Here is a 22533-nt window from a genome sequence, read left to right on the forward strand (position 1 = left end):
CCTGCTGGATGGCAATCAGTGACTCTGCCAACCAGGCTCCATGGACCATGATTGATGTTGACGATATATTGGATGGAAAGTGCAACGTAGCTTGGCATAGCCGGACTGTTAATGCTCAAGGCCGTAGAGAAGAAATTAGAGAATCAAAAAACGTTTATCTTGTTGTTATGTGCAGTTATGCATGTAGTCGGTGTAGAAACCTTCAACAAAGGTGATAAGTAAAGTCATTCAAATCTCTAATTGCGTACAGCTGACACCAGTTGCAGGGAGGGAGGGAAATCTCAAATGTATCTGAGAGTTGTTCAAAAATGCAAATATTGTTGTCATTCTAAGAACGAACACCAAATAAATGTGGACCACACAACAGGTGCTATCATCGTTGCACAAGAAAACAAGGCACCCATTTCTCCTGTTTGTGGGCAGAACAGGCAGATTAGATATTTAACTGCACCAGAAGTCTCCTGTTTGCGCAAAGATTGCTCCTTCTCTGCTTCCCAACTTCCTAACGTCACTCACAGTAAGGCCGTTCTTCCACACTGCTCCACCACTATCTCTCCCAGACTCCACCGGCTTTCATATATGAAATCGACAGCTAAACCTTTTGGAGCAGAACGGCTCCTTTATCTTCTGGAATGGAAATAATGTGAGCCAGAGAGACGGCTGTGGCTTGCACGGAGTTGCGGCTCTGCAACACGTCTTGTCTGTCACTCTTATCATTACAAGGGAAAAAAGTCAACGAAACAGCCCAAAAAGAATGTAATTGGGGATTAGGCAGACAAATTGTAGCTTGTGTAAATCAAATGGAGCTGCTAAACTTAGCAGAAGTTTTTGCACTTTGACCACCCTGGTAGAGAGAGGGTTGCGGATGATCAGGCATAATAGGCTGATTTGATCGTGATGGTGACAGCACACAGGGATAAGATCACTGAGGGAGGGGAAATGGCACAACAGGGTCCGGAGATTACACACTTCAAATCGCTGTAGGTCTTGCTACCTGAGTTTGGAAGGTCACAAAGATGTACCTAGAAGCCAACAACAGTACAACTGAATAGGAATCCCCCTTTCAATGGATTTTCTTAATTTTTCACTATTTTCTACATTGTATAATAATAGTGAAGAGATTTGAAATAACGTAGTAACCAAAAAAATGTTAAACAAATCATAATATATTCTTCAAAGTAGTCACCCTTTGCCTTGATGACAGCTTTGCACACTCTTGGCATTCTCTCAACCAACTTCATGAGGTAGTCATCTGAAAAGCATTTCAATTAACAGGTGTGCCTTGTTAAAAGTTAATTTGTGGAATTTCTTTCCTTCTTAATGCATTTGAGCCAATCAGTTGTGTTGTGACATGGTAGGGGTGGTATACAGAAGATGGCCCTATTTAGTAATATTATGTCAAGAACAGCTCAAATAAGCAAAGAGAAACAACAATCCATCATTACTTTAAGATATGAAGGTCAGTCAATCCAGAACATTTGCAAAAACTATCAAGCGCCATGATGAAACTGGCTCTCATGAGGACCGCCACAGGACTGGAAGACGTAGAGTTACCTCTGCTGCAGAGGATAAGTTCATTAGAGTAACCAGCATCAGAAATTGCAGGCCAAATAAATGCTTCATAGAATTCAAGTAACAGACACATCTCAACATCAACTACTCAGAGGAGACTATGAATCAGGCCTTCATGGTCAAATTGCTGCAAGGAAACCACTACTAAAGGACACCTATAAGAAGAGGAGACTTGTTTGGGCCAAGTAACACGAGAAATGGACTTTAGACTAGTGGAAATCTGTCCTTTGGTCTGATGAGTCCAAATTTGAGATTTTGCTTCTCAAAAATGCGTCTTTGTGAGACGCAGAGTAGGTGAACGGATGATCTTCGCATGTGTGGTTCCCACCGTGAAGCATGGAGGAATTGTGATGGTGTGGGGGTGCTTTGCTGGTGACAATGTCTGGGATTTATTTAGAATTCATGGCACACTTAACCAGCATGGCTACCACAGCATTCTGCAGCAATACACCATCCCATCTGGTGTGCACTTAGTGGGACAATTACTTGTTTTTTTCAACAGGACAATGACCCAACACGCCTCCATGCTGTGTAATGGCTATTTGACCAAGAAGGAGAGTGATGGCCTGGCCTCCACAATAACCCGATCACAAACCAATTGAGATGGTTTGGGATGAGTTGGACAGCAGAGTGAAGGAAAAACAGCAAACAAGTGCTCAGCATATGTGAGAACTCCTTCAAGACTGTTGGAAAAGCATTCCATGTGAAGCTGGTTGAGAGAATGCCAAGAGCGTGCTAAGCTGTCATCAAGGCAAAGGGTGGCTACTTTGAAAAATCGAAAATATTAAATATATTTTTATTGTTTAACACTTTTTTGGTTACGAAGTTATTCCATAGTTTTTATGTCTTCACTATAATTCTACAATGTAGAAAATAGTAAAAATAAAGAAAATCCTTGAATGAGTAGGTGTGTCCAAACCTTTGACTGGTACTGTATGTTTTTCTAAATTTTTGAACATTTATAAAAAATGAAATGTCTTTAGTCAGTAAGTATTCAACCCCTTTGCTATGGCAAGCCTAAATAAGTTCAGGAGTAAGCATTTGCTTAACAAGTCACACAATAAGTTGCATGTGTGCAATAACAGTGTTTAACATGCTTTTTGAATGACTACCTCATCTCTGTACCACACACATTCAATTATTGGTAAGGTCCCTCAGTCCTGCAAGGTTTTCCAAGAAGGGCACCTATTGGTAGATGGGTGTATCAATACACCCAGTTACAACAAAGATACAGGTATCCTTCCTAACTCAGTTACCGGAAATGAAAGAAACCCCTCAGGGATTTCACCATGAAGCCAATGGTGACATTAAAACAGTTACAGAGTTTAATGGCTGTGATAGGACAACACTGAAGATGGATCAAAAACATTGTAGTTACCCCACAATACTAACCTAATTGACAGTGAAAAGAAGGAAGCCTGTACAGAATAAAACAATATTTAAAAAAAATGCATTCTGTTTGCAACAAGGCCCTAAAGAAATACTGTAAAATGTGAGAAAGTGTTATGTTAGGGGCAAATCCAATAACACATTACTGAGCATCACTTTCCATATTTTCAAGCATAGTGGTGGCTGCATCATGTTATGGGTATTCTTGTAATCGTTAAGGACTGGGGAGTTTTCCAGGATAAAAAAAATAAATGGAATGGAGCCAAGCACAGGCAGAATCCTAGTGGAAAACCTTGTTCAGTCTGCTTTCCACCAGACACTGGGAGATGAATATACCTTTCAGCAGGACAATAACCTAAAACACAAGGCCAAATCTACACTGGAGTTGCTTACCAAGAAGACAGTGAATGTTAAAGTTTTTACTTAAATCTTTTTGAAAATCTATGGCAAGACCTGAAAATAGTTGTCCAGCAATCATCAACAAACAATTTGACAGCGCTTGAAGAATTTAGAAAATAATAAATGGGGAAATATTGCACAATTGAGGTGCGGAAAGCTCTTAGAGACTTAAGGAGTCAGCATGCTTCAGTTCAGCTGGCGCTTAACCGAACTTGGCAAGCCAAACTGAATGAGTGTCCTCGCATACTCCCTTAAAAGAACTTCACTTAAAAAATGAGAAAAAAAGCGACATTAGTACTGTTTGTCCATTTTGAGATGCCGTAGCGAGTATTTACCTCCTGAAAATGGTCAGAATTAATCTAAGATAACTCAATAAATCTATCATACATTTTTACAGAGGAGATCTTAGCAGCGCAATTTTAAAAGTAACTAAGATGTTTGGTGCAGTATTTTTTTATGAAACCATTTGCATGAAAACAAGTCATCTCATTGAATAACAAAAAAGTACTTTAATGACGAATCCCTACAGTTGACCAATCACCGACGAAGGGGCGTTGACTTCATCTTGCCTCCATAAAAAAACTGGTTAGGCTGGGAAGCATGCGGACGCCTTTACTCTGAAAGACTCACAGCTGTAATCGCTGCCAAACATGCGTCTACAAAGTATTGACTCAGGGGTGTGAATACTTACGTAAATTAGACATTTTTGTATTTCATTTCGTGTTCACTTTGTCATTATGGGGTAATGTGTGAGAATTGAAAAAAATATTTAATCAATTTTGAATTCAGGCTGTAACACAACAAAATGTGGAATAGGTCAAGGGGTATGAATACTTTCTGAAGACACCGTATATTACTCCTCAGTGAAGCAGGCTGATGCACTTCTCCCACTGCCTAGCAGAGTGTTTTCCACTTCTTAAAACTGAGAGATATTTTAAAAGGAGCCCCAGTCATCTGGATTTAAATGAAGATCTGACAGTCACCATCAGGCATGTCTCTGGCCAGCCGGGAGAACAGCGAGAGGGTTCTATATGATTCAACTACAGTGCAAATGACTCTATCCATCTCTCTGCTCTTGTGAGTCGATACAAAAAAGTGGGATGAGTAATAGGAGGCATTTCGCCTAATTGATAAGAATTGTCAGGTCAGAAAGCTAAATGAGAATGCCTCTTGAAGGTGCAGAAGTCTCTTCACTCCTGGAGAGAGAGAGACAGAGACAGAGAGACAGAGTGCTCTTATTGAGGAGCACTCCCTCTCTCGCTCTCCCTCTTTGTGGTCTTCCTGACATGACTGTGATGAGTGGGGGGATTGAAAAGATGGCTCGTGATGAAATCAACTTGGGGCTAAGCTGGCCTTTGGAATAGAGGCATTAATAATGTTGGTTGTTTCCTTCATTTACCTCTCCATTAGGCTGGCCCCGGCACCATTTAGGTGTTCTCCGGGGGCGACCCCATCGATGTAGACCTTCCAGGGGACGAGGCGGTGGCCGAATCAATAGCCAAGCTTCCCACACATTTCCCATTATTCATTTTCCCATGGAACCAACGCAGAACATCCACTCCACAATAAAGCTTAGCCAACATATATTTTCTACCACACATCACTGACAGGGTGATACAGAAGGGGTGAATCCAACATCATTTATTTTTAATAGCTGCTCAAGTAGCTCCCTATGGACTGCTGAGGCGAACACTGGGATGCACTAGACGCTAGGGCTTTCTAATGTGCTTTGCTCCATAAACCTCTGGTGGCTAAGACATTACATATAGCTAATGGCGCGTACATTACTTAACGGAGAGAAATATACAAACCCCCCAAAAACACATCAATATCAACCGGTGAGAGGAGAGAGGAAAACTGAAAACTCTAAAGGATACAAGTGTATCACACCTTGCTCTGAAGAAAGAGCATTTCGAAGAGAACTGTTTGTTGAACTTTCCACTCAGAGCCTGTGTGTGTGTGTGTGTGTGTGTGTGTGTGTGTGTGTGTGTGTGTGTGTGTGTGTGTGTGTGTATAGTGTGTGTGTGTGTGTGTGTGTGTGTGCATGAACGTGCGCATATGCATAAATGTACAGTATGTATGCTTGCGTGAACACAGACATATACTACAAATATCTCCTTCATAAAGCTGGGTATAGTCAGGTTATAACTCCACCAAGGTGCTGCAGTCTGTCTGTACCTGAGGCTAAATATAAACTCTTTCCTCCTCAACCTGAAACAACTGTCATCCACTCCGGTTATTACATCCACTCCGGTTACTACACAGAGGCTGATCCAAGATGTCTGATGCCTTAGCAGAGAACGCCGTGAACACCTGTAAACCAATTACAACTGCCAAATGAGCTTGGCTTTACTGATTCATTCATAATGGGCATAGTCATCTGTTAATTACCCAACTGAAATTAGCCAATCATTTAGACCCCTCTTTCCCAGACATATCAGGAACGTTTTTCATTTGCATGAGTTTCAAAACAGTGTGTTTATTTTATCCCTCCTCAGTCTCTGTAGAAGTCAAGGTTACTGAAACTCAAACCAACATTTACAGACTTGGTTCTTTGCTTACAAAGAACCAAGGCATTTGCTCTTATTTACACTCTAAAGTGTCTACTAGTGCACGACAGCAAGTTTGAGGAGTGGGAGGAGTTACTGCCCAGCATCTCTATCTGAATATAGCTATTCAAATATTTATCACGGAACAACAAAAATAAATAAAAAAGCTGAGAGTGTGAAGGGGTGTGTGTGTGTCTTCAGGGGGTGTGTGTGTTCAATCAGTGTAGATGAAGGAGAGGAGACAGATTAAAGAAGGATTGTTAAACCTTGAGACATGGATTGTGTATGTGTGCCATTCAGTGGGTGAATGGGCAAGACAAAAGATTTAAGGTGCCGTTCGAATGGAGTATGGTAGTAGGTGCCAGGCTCATCAGTTTGAGTATGTCAAGAACTGCAACGCTGCTGGGTTTTTCCACTCTCAACAGTTTCCCATTTATATTAAGAATGGTCCACCACTCAAAGGGCATCCAGTCAATTTGACACAACTGTGGGAAGCCTTGGAGTCAACATGGGCCAGCATCCCTGTGTAACGCTTTCGACACAGGCATATCCAACTTCCTGTTCCTGGTTCTACCACGGCCCTATGACTGGAGAGCCCCATCAGGGCTGCTTCTACCTGGAGCTCCCTGGGTCATAATCAACCACATAGCCTACACTGTGTGGAAATATCTCACCCTTCACTAACCATGAACTATTTCATCCACAAACGCTAACATGACGTGTGATCATGGCTTCAGATTTTAATCTGCATGTGTTTTGAAGATGTGAACTGCTTTTTAAATAGACTTGTTTATCCCAAACTTGCAGAGTTGAGGAGGAGGAGGAGGAGACCGTAATCATTTTGTTGCCTTGCTGACAGTGGTCACTATGAGGACACAGGATTTCCTTCACCTGCAATCAACCAATTTTCCATCCATTTTCTGTGTAAGCCCTTTACCCAGGGGCCGGGCACGCCACCATTCAGACTAACCTCCCAGTCCATCCTAAACTTGATTATAATCCACCTTTTATTCTCCTCAGAAAGGTAACAATAAATCACTTCTTCGGGAGAAGGAGAAGATAGAATAAAAAACACCTTGTAGAAAAGATCATAGTACAGGAACAGAGAGTGTTGCCTCCGCTGAAAAAAATGAAAAAACAAATTCTCACTACTCCTCCCGGGGAAATGAAACGCTGTGTGTGTCACTCTGGTATCATATCAATTACCCACACAGTTACCACTAGCACTAGAGAAATTGTATTAAAGGAGGGGGCGGATATGATTTTCATCCTCGTGATTTTCTGTACCAAACAAAGATTTTCAATCAACAGAATCAGAGTAGGGCGTTCTCTGGATGAAGCTGTAAATAAGAGCACCATTTGGTACTACACCTTCTAACATGGAAACTATTATGAGAGATATAATGGAGTACATACTCTATGTACTGTAGCCTGATAGGAAGAGATAAAAATAACAAGGTCATATTTCAGTTTAGCATTTTTGCATTTAAAATTACCTAAACTTTTATCTGCATATTCATTTCCACCAGTAATGAAAAATCTGTGTTTTTGATATCACCAAAGGTAGACTGAAACATGCATCTAGGCTATACATAACTTTCACGGTCTGAGACTACAGTACTTCAGTGTGTTTGTGCGTGCCTGCGTGTGTGCTTATGTACTCAAAATAAATGTTTGGAGGGGGTATTCTGTGCTGCTGTGAAGACATGGCCACCTCATGCGTTTTGATTACACACACAACCCTTTTTGCTTGCATCAGGCATACGACCTGACAAACCACACTACTACGGAGTGGATGTGAAATGTTTGTACATATTAAGTCACGGTGCCCAGCCATTCACAACACAGCAGTCACTAGACTCGCTACTTCCAAGTCACTGACAATTAATCTAATGGCTTCTGAGGAGGTTTATAGCCCCGGGACAAGCAGAAAGCTGCTCCACTGTCACTACCCCTACACATTCCTCCATGAACTTCCACCCATTATGGAGAGTAGGTCCCTCTTTGACCGTGGCTGATAATGGGTGTAGTAGTTTAACAACAGCAGGTACAGTAAGACTGTTAGCGGTGAAATATGAGGTCTATTCCCATACGCGGCAATGCCATTTACACAGGAGGCTGAGTGATCCATACATCCCTAAATAAACAGCATCACCACAAATCACTGGGAGAAAGGAACCAGATAAATCCTTAAAACAAGCCCAGTCACAGATTACCCAATGTTGGCAAGAGCAAAATGTTAGGTAGGGCAGCGTATTCCATCTCTGTCATCTTTTATTCATCTCAAAATGTGATGGATGACTACGGGGGCTAAGTGAGTACTAATGTATTACGTGGAGGGATAACTACAGTCTATGTAGAGTCAATCTGATTAATGGAATTACCTACTGTACAGTGCATCTCACCTCAGATAACCAAGTCCCAAGAAAGTACAGGTAACTGCCCAAAAAAAGAAAACACGAGTAAATGAGGCATACAAAATACAATATATTGAAAGCAGGTGCTTCCACACAGGTGTGGTTCCTAAGTTAATTAAGCAATTAACATCCCATCATGCTTAGGGTCATGTATAAAAATGCTGGGCAGACCATTATTTTGGCAACCATGGCTAGAAGAAGAGATCCCCCCTTTGAAAGAGGGGTCTCAAAGGAGTCTAGGGTGTGTGTGTGTGTGTGTGTGTGTGTGTGTGTGTGTGTGTGTGTGTGTGTGTGTGTGTGTGTGTGTGTGTGTGTGTGTGTGTGTGTGTGTGTGTATTACCAGTTCTCAACCCAATTGAACACGGGATATTCTGGAGCGGCGTCTGAGACAGTGTTTTCCACCACCATCAACAAAACACCAAATTCTGGAATTCCTCATGGAATGGTGTCGCATCCCTCCAATAGAGTTCCAGACACTTATAGAATCCATGCAAAGAATATTGAAGCTGTTCTGGCAGCTCTTGGTGGCCCATTGCCTTATTAAGACACTTTACGTTGCTGTTTCCTTTATTTTGGCAGTTACCTATAGCTAGTACCTTATCTTACATAGCATATTGATGTGGTACGGTATTAACCACAGTAGAATGGTAGAGGAGTTGAGTATCATATACACTGGAATGGAAATTCTCTAACTACAAGTCTATATTCCTGTGATCTTTAATTGTACTGAAATTGCAGTAGTCTGAGGAAGACAGAATGAGAGCGGGAGAAAGAGCCAGAGGGAGGGTGGAGAAGAGAGAGAGAGAAAAAGAAAGAGGGAAGAGGTGGGAGGAGACTAAGAAATCGGCAGGTACTGACGCTCAAAAGCCACACATTCGTCCCCCTTTCCTGGTTTGAAATTCATATTGCAGAGCCTGTGAGGAAGCTGATAAGCAGTCTAAAGGAGTAGAGTAAACACACATCCTTAGATCTAGTACAGGTGGATATACTGTAGGTAAATATCATTAAAGACAAACAAATGCATCACAGTTCACAAACAGGCAGTCAAAACAATATGCAGAGTAATGGTTTTATGAGGAAGTTCTGGGTAGTAATGATTTAGCAACCTACATTCAATAACACATGTACTATTATTCTGGCAACTGGTGTATGAGGCACATACATGTTTCTGCACAATATCATAGAGGTATTGACATTCCTATTTATGATTTACATGGAAGGCCGCCCTCTGTTCATCACATCCGGAGTAAAGAGATAGATCATGTTTTTGTCTCAACATAGTGAGCAAACAATGTGTGGCTGGATCACAAAAATCTTCCTGAACGGAGCACAAAATAAGTCATTTACATTTAAATAACATTTCCGTCTCACATACAGATAATCTGAGCAACTTCATAATGTTTGTTGAAAGGATCTGTGGTCCCACTGACAAGTCTTGTTTATGCAGCAGAAGGCACCGGGCCTAACTGTTGAACAAAAATTAATCACTAATCACCTTTATCTACTCCACAACACCGCAACGCGTACCACTGTTCCCTAACAGTGGTACGCGTGGCGGTGTTGTGGAGTAGATAAAGACCTCGGCACGCTGCGCGGTGCACCACAGAGCCAGGGCCATCCCTGGCAATTCATTACTACCGCCTATTTAAAAGGCCTCAGCCTGGAAAGATGAGATAGTCAGGAAAGCTGCCGCAGGGCATTGGGACAATTGCTCAGATTTATACATTTGTGGACAGACACTTGGTGGAATGACTGTTGTTATTTCACAAGAATGAGTGATAACTCCCAGGCATGCTCCTATGGCAGGGAGAGAGAATACAGAGCTTCCCTGCAGTTTAACTATTCAAAAAGAGGCTTTCTGAGGATTACCACCTGTCATAATGGGAATCCAAAGAAGGGTCTGTATCACCAATAATACAATTTCATTTGCTTAGATATGAAAGTATGGATGTGGTGAAAGTAGATGGAATAAAATCATACCTTGTTTTTGTTGGAAAAAACAACAAAATTGACAAGAAATATTTGGTTTGAAATGTTGAGATGTTTTTCTCTGGGCACCTGACCAATAACAAACAGTCTATTGTCTCATCATGAGAACTGCTATTCACTAGCTCCTTCCATGTCAATTTTTTGGTACAGTGTATGAATGTGATTTATTTTAGCTGAGACAATAACATTGCATATTATGCTTTCAACAAAAGCACAAAATCATTCATTAGTGTTTGTTTCAGCACAAGGACAAACCAAATGTTCAATTAATTGTTTTCATTTACTTACGGCTCAGAATTGATTCCAGTTATCCAAGTGTGTCTAAATGTGTGTATGAGAGAGCATGTCTGTATGTGTGCACTCTACTCTTTAAATTAATGCTGGGAAATGAGGGGAAATCAGCATCCTCTCGGAGTGGGGAAGGTGCACTGTGGGTCATGTGTTGATCTTGGCCTGCAGCCAAGGAGGCCTCTTCTCTGGACAGAAAGCATTGCGAGGGCACTCACTTCAATCTAAAGAGGGCTGCAGGTAAGGCCTGTGTTGTAATAAATGTATTTAATGTAGCCCATGTCTCTGAGTAAATATAAACAATCACAGAGAGTTACGACAGTTCAAAAGGCCGAAGAAAATATAAAAATAGAGCCACATCTCCCACTGGGCTTCCAGCCTTTTAAAAAATAATTATTTTATTTCACCTTTATTTAACCAGGTAGGCTAGTTGAGAACAAGTTCTCATTTACAATTGCGACCTGGCCAAGATAAAGCAAAGCAGTGCAACACAAACAACAACGCAGAGTTACACATGGAATAAACAAACATTGTCAATAATACAATAGAGAAAGTCTATATACAGTGTGTGCAAATGAGGTAGGATAAGTGGCGTGAGGTAATAAATAGGCCATAGTGGCAAAATTATTACAGTATGGCAAAAGCCTGTCCCTTGTGGCTCAGTTAATTCCCACGGTGTACCAGCACAAAAAAATATATAAAAATGTATGCACTCACTACTCGTCTGCTAAATCAGGATTTCCAAAACTCAGTCCTGGGGCAGCCCCTGGGTGCACATTTTATAAGTTTGTCCTTCAATGGCGTCTCAAATGCTGCTGACCAGCTCTCAAAGACAGAGCAAAGCGTCTCCCGATTCCCTTGTGTTTTCACTTTACTGAGAGTTCTCCAATTAATGACGCACTGCACCCCCTAAAGCCTAGCCCACATTCTGGCCAAATAGATGTGCTGCTGCTACTGGTGTTTAGGAGGACACTTTCCTCTGGCTCCTTACACTCATTAGATCAATTTAAGACCCATCGACATCACAGTGTCACACACTTCTGCTGTGTGACTCTAAAACAGGGATGGGCAACTCCAGTCCTCAGGGGCCTGATTGGTGTTACACTTTTTCCACAGCCCCAGCTAACACACCTGTCATACACAAATCTGATTTCTGGCCATGCAACTTGTGTCTGAACGGTCAAATCAAATGTATTTGCCCTCAAGTGGTTTTTAGACTCTTATTTGGCATAACTTGTTGCTTGCTAGCTGCTCTATTGACAGTTTGACAAAAACATGTGGTATTTAACTAGTTTGTTAATTGTTTACAAACAAATTAGTAAATGTGCTCAAAAGCTAAACAGCTACCTAGCTAGCTAGTTGATTGCTGAGGCTAGACAAAAAGGCCTCATATTGAAAGTTGGATAATCGTATCCTTTGAGGCTTTAAAAGTGTTCTTATGCTATTATTTTGAACATTCAAAGCAACTGGGGCACATCCATGGCAGGCATTGTTGTCACCATAGTTTGCTACTTAACTTCTGAGTGATAGGAAGCATGAGCACCACCACCAATCAGCCTAAACCACTGTGAACACACCCGTCATTACTATGACAACTAGCGTAGCCATGTTAGCAAATGACTGCTGTCTGAACAAACACAAATCTGAGTTGGTCACTTGTAACAAAACTGTATTGAGCATTACAGTCTGCAGTGTGATAAAGGCTTAAAAATGGTCCAGACGACTGGGTTTTCTGTTATATGTAATAATTCATTGCACCCACCTGGTGGTCCAGGTCTGAATTAGTCCCCAGTGGAACGGACTTCGAGGTCTAGCTTCTTAGGACTGGAATCACGTTAACGGGATCGATATGACAACAGCCAGTGGAAGTGCAGGGCGCCAAATTCAAAATAACAGAAATCTCATAGTTAAAATTTCTCAAACATATGGTATCTTATACCGTTTTAAAAGGTAATCTTGTTGTTCATCCCAGCACAGTGTCCGATTTTAAATAGGCTTTACAGCGAAAGCACCACAAACGATTATGTTAGGTCACCACCAAGCCACAGAAAAACACAGCCATTTTTCCAGCCAAAGATAGGAGTCACAAAAAGAGATAAAATTAATCACTAACCTTTGAAGATCATCATCAGATGACACTCATAGGACTTCATGTTACACAATACATGTACGTTTTGTTTGATGAAGTTAATATTTATGTGAAAAAATCTGATTTTACATTGCCGCGTTACGTTCACTAGTTCCAAAAATATCCAGTGATTTTGCATAGCCACATCAATTTTACAGAAATACTCATCATAAATGTTGATGAAAATACAAGTGTTACACATGGAATTATAGATATACCTCTCCTTAATGCAACCGCTGTGTCAGATTTCAAAAAAGCTTTACGGAAAAAGCAAACCATGCAATAATCTGAGAATGGTGCTCAGAAAAAGAAAACAATTATCTGCCATGCTGGAGTCAACAGAAATCAGAAATAACATTAGAAATATTCCCTTACCTTTGATGATCTTCATCAGAATGCACTCCCAGGAATCCTAGTTCCACAATAAATGTTTGATTTGTTCGATAATGTCCATTATTTATGTCCAAGTAGCTACTTTTGTTACGGAGGTCCAGCTGAACGTCGGACGAAAAGTTCAAAAAGTTATATTACAGGTCATAGAAACATTTCAAACTAAACTAAATCTTTAGGATGTCATAAATCTTCAATAACGTTCCAACCGGAGAATTCCATTGTCTGTAGAAAAGCCATAGAACGCAGGTCGCTCTCATGTGAAATGCGCGTGACCAGGACCTGTCTCTCTGCCAGACCACGGACTCAAAGAGCTCTCATCCGGCCCCACATCACAGTAGAAGCCTCATTCAAGTTTCTAAAGACGGATGACATCTAGTGGAAGCCCTAGGAAGTGCAACTTGAACCATATCCCACTGTGTATTCGATAGGGCTGAGTTCAAAAACTACAAACCTCAGATTTTCTACTTCCTGTTTGGATTTTTTTCACAGGTTTTTGCCTGCCCTATGAGTTCTGTTATACTCACAGACATCATTCAAACAGTTTTAGAACCTTCAGAGTGTTTTCTATCCAAATGTACTAATCATATGCATATATTAGCAACTGGGACTGAGGATCTGGCCGTTTACTCTGGGCACCTTATTCATCCAAGCCACTCAATACTGCCCATGTAAGTTGGAAGTTAACATACACCTTAGCAAATACATTTAAACTCTGTTTTTCAAAATTCCTGACATTTAACCCTAATAAAAATGCCCTGTTTTAGGTCAGTTAGGATTACCACTTTATTTTAAGAATGTGAAATGTCAGAATAATTGAGACAATTATTTAGTACAGCTTTAATGTCAGCTTTTATTTTATTTCTTTCATCACATTCCCAGTGGGTCAGACGTTTACATACACTCAGTATTGGGTAGCATTGCCTTTAAATTGTTTAACTTGGGTCAAACGTTTTGGGTAGCCATCCACAAGCATCCACAAGCGTGAATTTTGGCCCATTCCTCCTGACAGAGCTGGTGTAACTAAGTCAGGTTTGTAGGCCTCCTTACTCGCACACGCTTTTTCAGTTCTGCCCACAAATATTCTATAGGATTGAGGTCAGGGCTTTGTGATGGCCACTCCAATATCTTGACTAAGCCATTTTGCCACAACTTTGGAAGAATGCTTGGGGTCATTGTCCATTTGGAAGACCCATTTGCAACCAAGCTTTAACTTCCTGACTGATGTCTTGAGATGTTGCTTCAATATATCCACATCATTTACCTACCTCATGATGCCATCTATTTTGTGAAGTGCACCAGTCCCTTCTGCAGCAAAGCACCCCCACAACATGATGCCACCACCCCCGTGCTTCACGGTTGGGATGGTGTCCTTCAGCTTGCAAGCCTCCCCCTTTTTCCTCCAAACATAACGATGGTCATTATGGCCAAACAGTTCTGTTTTTGTTTCATCAGACCAGAGGACATTTCTCCAAAAAGTAGTAGTAAAAAAAAGTATGATCTTGTGCAGTTGCAAACCATAGTCTGGCATCCTTGATCCCAAGGATGAACCAGACTTGTGGAGTTCTGCAATTTTTTCTGAGGTATTGGCTGATTTCTTTTTGATTTTCCTATGATGTTAAGCAAAGAGGGACTGAGTTTGAAGGTAGGCCTTGAAATACATCCACAGGTACAACTCCAATTGACTCAAACTATGTCAATTAGCCAATCAGAAGCTTCTAAAGCCATGAAATCATTTTATGGAATTGTCCAAGCTGTTTAAAGGCACAGTCAACTTAGTGTATGTAAACTTCTGACCCACTAGAATTGTGATACAGTGAATTATAAGTGACATAATTTGTCTGTAAACAATTGTTGGAAAAATTACTTGTGTCATGCACAAAGTAGATGTCCTAACCGACTTGCCAAAACTATAGTTTGTTAACAAGAAATTTGTGGAGTGGTTGAAAAATGAATTTTAATGACTCCAACCTAAGTGTATATAAACTTCCGACTTCAACTGTAGATCCATGTAGTAGCAGCACAATACAGTATCCTCAATGGAAAGACATTGATTTGAGTCATGCATTAGCATACAGAGTAGAATACGCTATCTGTAATGGATGGCAAAGAGAGCAAGTGATACCAGAGAGGTTGAGTAAGGAAGTGAAGAAAAGATGAAGATAAATATATGGATAAAAACTCAAATGAATTTGCTTGGGGTTCTCCATAGACAGGGCACCCCATTCAATTACTGGGCTGTAAATAACACATGACCTACAGATCTGACCAATCTCACAGACTTTCTCTCAAACTATCAGGGGCAATTATAGAAGCAAAAATACACAAAATAAATAAACTAGATTTTTAATCATACAGAACATTGCCACTAAGGTGGTCAAGTCAAATAATGTTTTTTAATGCCCAATTGGGGGGAATTTCTTGAGCCGGCAGATATAGCATCATGACACATTAAATCCATCTTAATTGATATGAATTGTTCCCCCTCTCTTTCCAGTGCCCGGTGTGGAATGAGACAGGACAAATGGCTTTGCTTTGTAAATATCCTCCTTTATCATGATGAAATAAAAGCTGACCTCCTTCCTATTTTAGAGTAAGCATTCCTGTGTTTGCATCATTATATGCTGAGAAGCACTGCACAGCTACACAATTAATAACAATCAACATACAGTCAAAATGGTTTGTAAGGCAGCGGGAAAAAACACAACAAATACAAAAACATCCCCTCAAGTCACAAAGCAGGATTATTCGGAGGTGCTTGTGATTAAAAATGGAGTAAACAAGCAAATGAGAGGATTTATAGATAGAAGATCCCACATCATTTTCCCAGAGCTCCAGCAGTGTTGCATTACTGAGAACACTGGCCAGGGGACTTGGAAAAGTTAAGGAAGAGAGAAAGAGAGGTGCTTCCTACTCAAAAGAGGTGATTACACAGTTGCCTTCGAGGAGAAACACTATATCCACCTCCTCTGCTGACAGTGAGTCTTATTGACAAAAGGATGGACTTGTTTTTATGCCAGGTCTGAGCTATGTATGGTATGAAATATTAGATGTAACACGAGAGGAACAACACAGAGAGGAAACTCTATTTACCACCCATGCCAAACAGTGTGCATTTAAATAATACATCAGAGTCCATGCTTCAGTAGTCCTGCGTGGATTGTCAAAGTGTCTGAACAACATTCCTTATGATTCATCATCTTCTACCCCCTCAGCCTCCTATTTCTTTGACTCCCATGTTGGGGGTGGAAAGAGTAATGCCATGCCTATCACAGGAGACTCTCTGGAAACGCCTGAGGTAAGGAAAGTCATCTACCAACTTCCTGTCCCTTGCCATTCACTGGTTGACAGTCATTTATCAAACTAATTTGACAGTTGGAATGCATTTCCTCTCCCCTTTGAATCTCTCAAACCCCAAAATATCATATTCCAGTAGGGAGTCACACCAACACATGCACAACTCTAACACACACTCTAGAGTATGATCCCAAATGTGACTGCTACCACCAGGACAACGACCAGCTATGATTAATATTACTGAAGTACAACGACTAATGTTTTGATCATTCCACACACAGTGGGTCTCACTGTTTCACTCTCACATTCTGATACTGTATCATCATGTGCATTTACTACACAAATATCCCAATCTCAGCTTCCAGTGCCTTTTAGAATGTCTGGGTATTTTGGCAGGATGATCGTGTGAAACCTTCCCCTGTTCCACGGACGACCCCACAACCAGTGGTGTCAGTCTCACTACAGGCAAATTCATGGGCAACAGATAAGCTAACGTTATAGGGATTAATCCTTATAGAAGCACTAGTACCTCTGAGGTAGATAAGTAGTAACATAAACAGGTGTGTGTGTGTGTGTGTGTGTGTGTGTGTGTGTGTGTGTGTGTGTGGTTATTTTCAAAGGTGTCAAGTGGAGAGTACAGACTGAGTAACTAGATCAATAGTATTAATCCCAGTGTACTCCAGGATGTTAATAACATCAATGGGAGCCATAATCACACCGTTTTCCAGGAACAATCATTCACACGGCAAAACAAACTAAACTCTATTGCTTTAAGGGTTTTTGAAATGAATGCAGAACTCAAATAATCATTGGCAGATAAAATTAGATCCCTTAATAGTATTTCTGGCTGCAGGGCCCCAACAAAATCAATATCTAAGACTGAGCATTGATAATATGTGAAAAGTCAATGTTCATATGGGGGTGGAGGCTTTTGTGTTGGTACCTGAGAGGAAATAGCCCTCACTGCATCACTAAACACAGCCGTTGTGGTGAAAATGTTTGTCGTGAGACTCCTAATTGCTTTCAGCAAATAGATGCTGACAATTAGCGAAAGCATACACCAAATCAAACACCTTGGCAACACATTAGCGAAAAGTGGAAAATTCCTGAATGAATGCGTTCATTTCAGATACATAGGGCAGGTTGAACTGTTGACCTTGGCTCTACTTAGGATGTTATTGGCTCTACTGTTCATCTGAAGGGCTGCCGATGACTTAATTGAAATTGCCTCAATAAAAGGCCTGCCACTGCAAACGTCAGCTCAGAGAGGTCATTTTGTACACCTTTTTTTCTGTGTAATCAGCAATATGATGGTCAGCCACTCGTGGTCCTCTATTACCTTTACTAATTGGATTGGTGTCTTGCCATGGACGTGACGTCCCGACTATCACACTGACTGAGGTCCTTGGAGAAAACACTGGAGGAGTGGTGCTGAAACACCTCCCTGATACACAGGCTTCTGTTCTGACTATCAGGCAAAGGGAGCCTGACACTATAGCAGTTACTGGACTGTGGATACCTCAGCCTCAGCTCAGCCCAGACCCGGCATCCGTCCCAAATTACACCGTATTCCCTATTTAGTGCACTACTTTTGTCCTGAGCCCATAGGGGATCCCATAGGGCTCTGGTCAAAAGTAGTGCACTAAATAGGGAATAGGGTGCTATTTGAGATGGATCCATGGCTACTCTTGCTCCATCCCAAAGCGCTTCAACGTGGTATTACTGAAGCCCAGGACTCGTCTATCTGGAGGGGCGAGGCTAATGTAAATGGCTGAGGACCAAGCAGCGCGCTAGCTGGTGGTGCTGCAGAGTTAATTGCTTTTTAAACTGGCTTCAAGAGATTATACTAGCCTGTGATGCTCTGAAAGCACAACTTGTTCAGACATGTAGAACCCTTAACTTAGCCTACAAATTCCACGCCTTTGCAGAAATCAAATTAACATAATGCAAAAATCCCAATCAAAATCCGTATGTTTAAGCTAGAGATGAGCTGCGTCTCAATCCACCGAAACCGTCCATATCGCCCTTCCACATCTGCGGTAAAAGGTGGCAGAGCTAGAGTGGTGTTTGTTAGACCATTAGACACCCTGAAAATCGGTCTTCTCACAAAAACGTCTGTAGCATCTGAACAAGACAGCTTTCTCTGTTTTTCAAGGATCTGTTGTTCCATGTAGTGACTATGTTATTCAATGCATTTCTATTGGCTAATAGCAGTAATGCCAAATTCAATGTTTCATCCAATATATTGTTTTAAATATTTTTTTTAAATAGCTAAATGATCCTTGGTATGACCATCTTAAAATAATTCCATATGTTAGCTTAGACCCGGGTTAGACAGGATTTAGACTCTAGAGGGTTAAAACCAAATCAGGTTGGTTACAGATGGCAATCGGTGTTCTTGGAGAGGCGGAGGTGCTAGTACAAATGCATGGCATGAGTACAGGCAAATCAAAGCCGTATGGTGCATTGGCGTACTAAGAGCATTCATTTCCCCTGCCTGCCTGTCATGCAGGAAACTGTTCTAGCGCAAGTGTCAGCTTAAAAACTCTAACACTTCCTCTATACTCAATACAGTGTTTTCGGTTTGAATTTAAAAAGGTGACAACATTTTAACACTCTCCGGTGAAACCACCACAGGGTATTTGGAACAGAGTGGTCTGTTAATTTTATTATACACAATCTAATTTCCAGCTGAGGAGTTTTTTGAGCAGGCAGCAGTATGGAAACCACATTAGGTCCTTGGAGCATAGAGTGAGGTGGACTGCTGAAACTGTCTTTTCAATAAGAAACTGGTCCAAATGAAGCCTCTGCTCAGTCTGCCAATCATGGAACACATATTGAGTAACCTAACATTCATAGCTCAACATGAGCTTATGATGAGTTATATCTTATATTTCAAATGTCCAGTTGAATGTATCCTTTAAAGTCCCAATGCAGCTATTTGTATAGCAATACAAAATTACTTCTGGGTAACAATTAAGTACCTTACTGTAATAGTTATCCATTAAAATTGTCAAAATGAAACAAATAGCTTTTTAGCAAAAAACGATTGAGCAAGAATTTTGCTAGGATTGTCTGGGAGTGGTCTTTAAAGTAGGTAGGGGAAAACAGAAAAATTGAAGTTATTGGCAGAGAGGTTTGGAACTATCTTTGTTATTGTTCTATTAACTTATTTACCGTCTGGTGATGTCACCAGGCAAGCTGAACCTCCAATTTTCTCTTCTTGGCAGTGCTTATGTCAGGAAAACGGAGGGCTTGCGGGTTAGTCTATGTGGTCTGTGGCAGTCAGGGGGAATTAAGTACAGGTGGGAACCATGGTGGTGCATGACGTCTGCTTAATTTACTGGGACCCATAACAACATGGTATGAAGGCCACCCCCATAAAAATCAACCAGACACTAACAGAACCACCCATTTTAACACTGCTACAATAGTATTAGACAAAATGGTGGGGAAAGAGAAACATCAGGAACGTGAAGTCCATACAGCAATAAATGGTGGCAGGAACATGCACCAGCACTTATTAGCTTTAATTTCACAGCCTTGGAATTGTTTCTTTGTTAACAGTGAAGCATGGACAAATGATCAATACGTTATTTTGCTGAAACGGCCTGATATTTTTAAGAAATAAACAACATGGGGAGCATGTTGAAAAATATTAATACAAATACAAACTCTCTGGGGAGAGGCGCCTTGAGCATTTTCATAATGCGTTCGCTCACCCTGCAAATCAGGAAACGTGAGATTGACTGCGGGCCACCCCACCTCTCTGCTACCCAGGAGCCCATGTCATGTTCATTGTCCTTTTTTCCCTTATCATAATAGTATGAGTGAAAATAAACTGAAGTTCACAGAAAAAGGTTAAACAATGCGACAGGAAGTTTATTTTATTTGTGTAGGAGGCGAAGACATACATAATACATCGCAGGGCATCATTTGCCATTCTTGGCCTGCACTTGCTCACTGCACCCATTCCGGGATGGGGAGGATGCTTAATATTTATGCTTCAGATAGAAAACAGGATGTCCTGCTTCCCCTGTCCCCTGTCACGTAAGAAACACACTATTTGATTGTCACCCGTGATGTTACTTTTGTACAACATCCCTAATGACGCCTTCCAATCATTCAACTTGATTCCAGGTACAAGCTGGAAAGCACTAGCTGAAATGGTGCCTTACTATGACATTAAAATCGTATTTAAATTCAACTATTAATCTCAAAAGGAATCTTAGGGGAAAAGTAGTCTAATTTAAAAGCCTCAATGGCATACAAACAGAACATTATAAAAATCCCTGAGCGATATATCCTGTATGTATATATTAGACTAATATTTGAATGTAAGCCCAGTAATCAAAATCTGTTCTACTGTGACCACACAGACGCTTGGTGCCTACATCTCTCAAATGTGCTATCTAGTCACCAAGGGTGCCTTTTGCTGTGGATATTAGGGTCTATATTAAACTAATGTTTCAAACTAATCCTACCTTTTTTGATAGGTGGGAGAGTGCAGAGAGATTTCAGGAAAACTAAGGGGAAATGGAAGATACTGATAAAAAAGTTTATTGTATTACCATAAACATACAGTATAATACAATCCTGCCAATTCCATGGACAGAGCATAATTCACTTGGTCAAGGAGAAGATTATGATTGTCTATGATGGATGAAGGCAGAGACATAGGCAGAGACATAGAGTGCATTCGCAAAGTATTCAGACCCCTGGACTTTTTTCACACATTGTTACATTACAGCCTTATTCTAAACTTGATTAAATAATTTCTCTCATCAATCTACACACACAAAAAAACAAAAAACAGAAATACCTTAGTTACATAAGTATTCAGACCCTTTGTTATGAGAGTGGCCAGACGGAAGCCACTCCCCAGTAAAAGTCACATGACAGCCTGCTTGGAGTTTGCCAAAATGCAGCTAAAGGACTCAGACCATGAGAAACAAGATTCTCTGGAAAATGTAACTCTTTGGCCTGAGTGCCAGGCGTCACATCTGGAGGAAACCTGGCACCATCCCTAAGGTGAAGCATGGTGGTGGCAGCATCATGTTGTGGGAATGTTTTTCAGCGGCATGGACTGGGGAGACTAGTCAGGATCAAGGGAAAGATGAACGGAGCAAAGTACAGAGAGATATTTGATGAACCTGCTCCAGTGTACTCAGGATCTCAGACTGGGGAAAAGGTTCACCTTCCAACAGGACAACGACCCTAAGCACACATCCAAGACAACACAGGAGTGGCTTCATGAAAAATCACTGTGTAGCAACAATCTCCTGAGAAGAATGGGAGAAACTCCCCAAACACAGGTGTGCCAAGCTTGTAGCGTCATACCGAAGAACACTAAAGGCTGTAATTGCTGCCAAAGATGCTTCAACAAAGTAAAAGGTCTGAAAACGTATTTTAAAAATGTCTAAAAACCTGTTTTTGCTTTGGAATTCAAATCAAATTTTATTTGTCACATGCGCAGAATACAATAGGTGTAGTAGACCTTACCATCAAATGTTTACTTACAAGCCCTTAACCCACAATGCAGTTCAAGAAATAGAGTTAAGAAAGGATTTACTAAATAAACGAAAAGTTTAAAAAAATGTAAGTAACACAAGAAAATTACATAACAATAACGAGGCTATATACAGGGGGTACCGGTACCGAGTCAATGTGTGGGGGGGTACAGGTTAGTATAGGTAATTTGTAAAGTGACTATGCAAAGATAATAAAAAGCGAGTAGCAGCAGTGTAAAAACAAAGGGGGAGACGGGGTCAAGTAAATAGCCCAGGTGGCCATTTGATTAATACTTCAGCAGTCTTATGGCTTGGGGGTAGAAGCTGAGCATTTTGGTCCTAGACTTGGCGCTCCGGTACTGCTTGCTATGCCGTGGATTATGGGGCATTGTGTTTAGATTGATGAGGGGCTGTTAAGGTAACAAAATGTGGAAAAAGTCAAGGGGTCTGAATACTTTCCAAATGCACTGTACAGTAGACATCTCCTTGTAAGCAGCCTACAGGACTGTACCTGAACTATATCCCCTGAAAATCTCCCTCTACACCCTGACAGTAGCCAAGAAGAGTAAACGCAAAACTGCAGTCTGCCCTCTGAATGTCAATCT

General features: G+C 41.0%; 1 protein-coding gene across 20 annotated transcripts in view; it reads right to left on the minus strand.

Annotated features, from left to right (window-relative positions):
- LOC110529548 (receptor-type tyrosine-protein phosphatase kappa) overlaps positions 1 to 22533 on the minus strand; it is a 163225-nt gene that overhangs the window by 50142 nt on the left and 90550 nt on the right. The gene's annotated exons all lie outside the window — the stretch shown is intronic.

This window comes from Oncorhynchus mykiss, chromosome 8 (genome assembly GCF_013265735.2).
Source record: "Oncorhynchus mykiss isolate Arlee chromosome 8, USDA_OmykA_1.1, whole genome shotgun sequence".
Lineage (NCBI taxonomy): Eukaryota > Metazoa > Chordata > Actinopteri > Salmoniformes > Salmonidae > Oncorhynchus > Oncorhynchus mykiss.